Source organism: Aulonocara sp. 'chitande type north' Nkhata Bay, linkage group LG6 (genome assembly GCF_057382095.1).
Source record: "Aulonocara sp. 'chitande type north' Nkhata Bay isolate Kocher_YH1m ecotype deep benthic linkage group LG6, A_spYH_male_GT1.1, whole genome shotgun sequence".
Taxonomy (NCBI): domain Eukaryota; kingdom Metazoa; phylum Chordata; class Actinopteri; order Cichliformes; family Cichlidae; genus Aulonocara; species Aulonocara sp. 'chitande type north' Nkhata Bay.
This window is the reverse complement of record NC_141349.1, coordinates 13,880,465-13,886,477: the sequence shown is the minus strand read 5'-3', so window position 1 is coordinate 13,886,477 and position 6,013 is coordinate 13,880,465.

Sequence of the window (6,013 nt, the reverse complement as noted above, 5' to 3'; positions counted from 1 at the left end):
GTGTACATCTCAGTTTAGCTTGTTAGCATGCTAACGTTTGTTTATTAGCACAAAGACAAAAGCAGCTGATGGAAATGTTTGCTGCTGTTTGTTTTGCAGATATTGTGGCATGAAATTGCCAGTGAAATTCATTTTGCTGATGATGATAGATTTAAAATAAAAACTCAGATTTCACTCACTGGCACCTTTGCCTTGCAAACAATGACAAAAAATAAGAGCCGCTTTCTCTTTTTGCATTGTTTGTTTTGCCATTGTTTGCAAAAGGTCTCGCATCTGTGACTCTTCCCTCAGTTTACAGGTTCATGCCAGAGTACATGCTCATATCTTTGTAGAATTATCCTGGGTATGTTCTCTGTTTCTGCTCTGCCTTCCTCTAAAGGTCATAAACAGTTTTGCAGTTTGCCTTTTAAAGATATTACCAGGAGAACCAGGCACTGTTTATAGATTTGTGGGCAGACACATCAAACTTCATGTCAAATCTAAGAGAAATAGCAAGAATTGTCTCTGAAAAAAATTGTGCAGTATAACTAGGATGTTGGATACAGTGTAGTGATGGTAATTAATCATAATAAGGACCTCCAGTTCACGTTTTCTGTCTCTTTCAGATACGCACACATGCTCTAACTGATTTGTCATTTCTTTTTCTGCTCATTACACTTGTGCTGAACTGTTGTTGTGACCCTGGCAGTCGTTATCTACACCACATTCTGCTAAAACTCACAAATTGCATTACCTCCAGCTCTCTGGTGCCCCAGCCAGTGAGACCTACTGACAAGCTTGTGGCGCTTATACAGGAAGGAAGGATTGGCTGTTTTCAGCCTCAATAGTGTGTTATTAGTGCAATACCAATTAGACTATGTAGCTAGTCATTTTAATGAGAGACATACAGTGATGCCTCATTATGACATATCTACCATCAGGTGAAATTCGTATGGTATAGAAAATGTATCATTTCCCATCGATTCTTTTTTTCTAATATTAGTAACTTCCAGATGATTCTTCATGGCATATGAAGGTTTTGAAAATCTGTCTTTCAGAGCTCACAGTTTTAAATGTTTAGCCAGAAACAACATCATCTAAATCAAGAGAATATTTACAGCAGTAATAAAATGGTGTTGTCTACATAAAAACATAGCCTCTGATGTTTTAATTGCCCCCAAGGCAATGTCTAATTAAACCTCTGTGGGCACTGCAGCACATTGGTTTCCAGCCAAAGGACTTACAAGCACGTACACACTGTTCAGCCACCCAGGATTGTACACTCATTCAGGTTTAAATGTCACAGGCCTGTGAAACAATTACATCCACAGGCGCATGTGCACACAGTCCCCAGGGTCAGGATTAGCATCCATTGGTGTGGCTCCATATCTGACCTTTATGAGTGGCTAAGTAGTGCTCTCCGGGGTCTCATTTGTCTCACTTTAACTGAACAATGGCCTCAATCCCCTCACGACTGCAGCTTTCTCTCTCTGCAGAATGAACATTCAGAGCCTGAAATTGTTGAGCTTAAGAGCACACCAAGGACTCGAGGTCCACTTATAGGTGGATGAAATAACCATTAAAGGTGTGAAAATTTGGTTCCAAAATGTAACATTAAGCAAGCAAACCACTGTCGAAAGTGACAATTTGTAAGAAAGCATTTAGTTCCTGGTTATTAAGGACCCTTTATGGCTACATCAGGAAATAGTTTTTCAATATAACTTCTGCTCACCTGTAACCTGGTTTTAACATGTAAGCTGAATAAAATATGAAAGGTTGAAGCCTCCAGTGCACATATAGGCAAGGCAAGGCAAGTTTATTTGTATAGCACAATTCAACAACAAGGTGATTCAAAGTGCTTTACAGAGACATTAGAAACAAGAACAAATAAAAAGCATGATTTAAAATTGATTAAAACAAGCAAATAAACTAACTAATTAACAAACAAACAAACAAACAAAACAGTATATAAAATCAAAACAGATAAAATCAGAACAGTAGATAAAATCAGTAGTTAATGTAAGTTTTGAAATTTAAGCTTAAAGTGTGGATTTGGTGCTTTATTCAAATGCAGCTGAGAACAGGTGAGTCTTCAACCTGGATTTAAATAAACTGAGTGTTTCAGCTGATCTGAGGCTTTCTGGGAGTTTGTTCCAGATATAAGGAGCATAAAAGCTGAATGCAGCTTCTCCGTGTCTGGTTCTGACTCTGGGAACTGATAATATAGATGACTGACTGAGACTGAGTTGTAGATACAATCAGAATTATGTAAAATGATCTAGGAAATGGACTCAATTCTGGATTTTACAAAAAAGGATTAAGGAATTTATAATATAATACAGATAGTATCATCTCTTCTTGCAGCAAACCAGTGAGTAGAGCTCAGACAAAAAAAAATATGCAAGAAAATGACTAAGAAAAAACCTTTTAGTGCCTTAAAACGCCGCTCCTAAAAATATACACATGGTGTAATAATGTGATGAAAGCATTAAATAGTGAAAGAGTACAATCATTACAGTATGACAAGCTTTATTAGAACAAGACACGGTGGAAAACAAAAGGTTAGCTTGTCCATGTGTGGGTGTGAGTGGGCATACAGTTCTACATGGACATCAGCATTATGAGGTTCTTCATCAACTGGCATCATGACTACATTATCATCCTTGGCTTTATGGTCGTAATGCGCATCAATTGCACTAATAAGCATTTAGAGCCCTGAAGATTGTCTTCAGTGTTAACCCTGTAAGACCCAAGCAATCAAAAAACTGAGATGTTTATTAACCCTTATAACAAAATCCACTTTTTTTGCTGTATCATGTGGTGTATGATATATTTTTATTACATATTTATTATATATTTTTTGTATCACATTTGATACATTAGGCATTTTTGGCAACTTTTTGTTAACAACAATGTTAATTTTAGACAAAAAAAAGAGTTTTGTTCATAACATTTTGAAATTATGCCAAGTATTGATCATGTTGATGATATAGAGGTCTCAGAAACTCATGTATCAAAAATGATACAATGGGCATTATAGGGTTAATGTTAACAGTTTGAAATAGTTAACAGAGTTAACCCTGATTCCATGAGATTGATTCATTAAAACTGGGTGAACAGCAACAAATACATTGGACCGACATGTATTCTATGTATGGCAAAGCCTTAATATGGTAAGTTTGCTAACTGCAATGAACAAGGGCACTCTCATTCACTTTCCATTAACCACACATAAAATGTCCAAGTACAAAAAAAGTACAAAAAGCATTAAATTCGACTGAGTCCGCAAAAAAGACACTATTTAACCAAAAGATATTTTGAACAATCATTGTGGATGCTGACCAAAGATTTTCTCCTCAAAAAGAACTAGATCAGAAATTCAAGGTGAAACAATCCAGCATCACACAACAAGTAAGGCAACCTAAAGAAAAGCTATATTTGTCCCGTTAATCATTTTTCCGTCCTACAGAGTTACCTCGCGTGGTCTCATCTTCTGTGATGGAAACCACTACTCGAACTGTTTAATTCCAGTTAAACAAACTAATAACCCCTGTATAAACACATTTGACTTGTGCTATGTCACATTAATGAAAATGTCAGTGCTTTACTGTGACAAGTCAAATATTCTGCTGTGAAGCAACCCCAGAGTAAGAATAAAATCCGGGTATTCTGCTAGCATTACATAAAATACATACTGAATATTTATCTTGTTGTTTTTTGTTGTTCTTTGCATAATTTTCAAGCACATCTATTAAAAGTGGAGGGGAATGCACTGAGCTGACTAAAACTGACTGAAAGACGCTGAGTGTGGTATTTACTTCATAACAAATTAGAGCCAAAAAAATGAAATCAGAAATGACCACAGAGTTGGACGCACTTGTGCGATGGTGACAATAAGCAATTACAAGCCTCGCCAAGCTGGTATGTTTTTGTATAGTTGAAGCTTTTCTGCTATTTTATCCATACCCTCTAGCTATGTGCCAGTTTATAGCATTTCCAGATGCCTTCTCTTTTGTCACACATAGTTAATAGATGCACACACCGATGATTTATTTATTTATTTATATCTATTGTTACAACAATGGCAATATGTTTTGGAGGACATGTATTTCTCCCACAGATTGTGTGTGTGTGAATGTGTATTATACAAGTGTGGCAGGCGCTTATGTGAATGGGGGTTCAGTAATGAGAAATGCTTATCAACCCTCTACAGCCCGTCAGCTTGCTGCCATTAGCTGTTACCCCAACAATCTTACAGGTAGGCTAAGAGTCCTCATATTGATTCCAGACATTGCTGTTTGTCCCCTGCAGAAGGGCAGCAATCAGCAAATGGATTTAGTTGATTGGGATTACGGGAAGTAATTTGTGGAGGAAATAAGTGGGCATTTTTAAGGAGTCTAATAATGTGGTGGAATTAGTTCTCCTAATACCTGGAATGAAGTTGCTGTTTGAATGGAAATGGCTGTTTATGCGATTGGTTTGGGAAGGAGAAAGAGAATGCCTGGTCTTAGAGTTGGAAAGCTGAGAAACAGTTTGTTGAGTTGAATAGAGGGAAGTACAGGATGGAAAAAGGCGAAAGCCTGAGTGAACAACAGATTTCGTAGCAGTTATTCCTCTCCAAACACTCACGTTTGTTTGGTACTTCCAATCAGTGGTGTATAATCCTTTGCTAAGGATACTTTCCATATCACTGGGTGGCTTTCGCTGCAGAGAGGTGCATTTAAGCATAACGCTAACAAGAACCTTGACAATTAGTTGGGGGGGGGGGGGGGGGGGTGTAGAGAGTGGGGGCAGAGAAGCGGCAGGGCAGAGTAAAGATGTGAATGGAAACTGGGGGAAAGTAGAAGAACAGCAGACAGGCAAGGAGGCGGTAGCTGTGTGACTCTAAAGAGCTCCAATTACTTTTCATTCTTTTTTCCACTCAATGATCAGTGCTTGAGAGAAAGCTGATCCAGGTTCTGTTACACTGATGAGTCATGTTTGATTCGGCTCTTTGTCTATTACAGAAAATACCTCGGTAACTGAATGGGACTGTGGGACTGTTCATTGCTTTGATGGTCAGTTTTCGTTTTTCCATCAGAAAAACTGCATCAGAAAGACCGCAGTGATACAGCATGTTGTTTCAGTGATATTATACAGCGTGAGCCCAGGTTACTTCAACTGCATTGGCCTGAAGTAGGCCCGTTTAGCTAGTGAACAGCAGAGACAGCAGCCAATATAAATTATTAGGTATAATAATACAGCAGTTCAGTCAAAGATAGACTGTTAATAACATTTTTGATAGGGGGACACATTTATTTTACTGAAAAGCTTTTATTATGAAATTATTTGGATTGACAAAAATGTTAGTATTAAGCTAAAACTGTCTTGCTACATAGCTTTACTGTATTCGCTTAAAACTTTGCTTGGACAGGACTTTTTGACACAAGATTCAACAGTTAAAAAATGCTATTCTGCTGAAGTGTTGACTTTATGACTGAAAAAAGTGCAAAACATTAATTTTTAGTCTTGATGTAGAAAAACTGTATAACTAGCTTGGCTAAAAGCTAGCTAAGCCATTTTAGCAGTAACTAGAGTAGTTTATGTGATTCAGTTTGGTTAAATTAGGGTAAAATAATCAGCTTTTAAGAACGCATAAAGTAATTGTACTGCAGCCTTTCTGTCTTTTCCACTTTGAAAACTTTAAACTATTAATTGTTTCTTCTTGACTTTATTATCTTTATAATTACATTACTACTGCCGGCCTTTGCAGAGCAGTTTAATTGTAAATCCATTACACTGTATTTTAAATATATGTAGTAAAACGTTGGTTTGCTTCATTCTCTTTGCAGGTACATTGATGTTGGACAAATCTAATCCATTCAGTTGCTAATTCTGTGTGTTTTTTTAAGGGATGATCTTATTGGGTTTGATACCAGCTGCCACAGAGGATTGAGAGTGTGACAGTGAAACATGTATATGTGATTTTGGGGCCGATGACAGACAGACAGAAGGTCTCCTTGAGAGGACATAGAACTTTAACAGGATTGGAAAT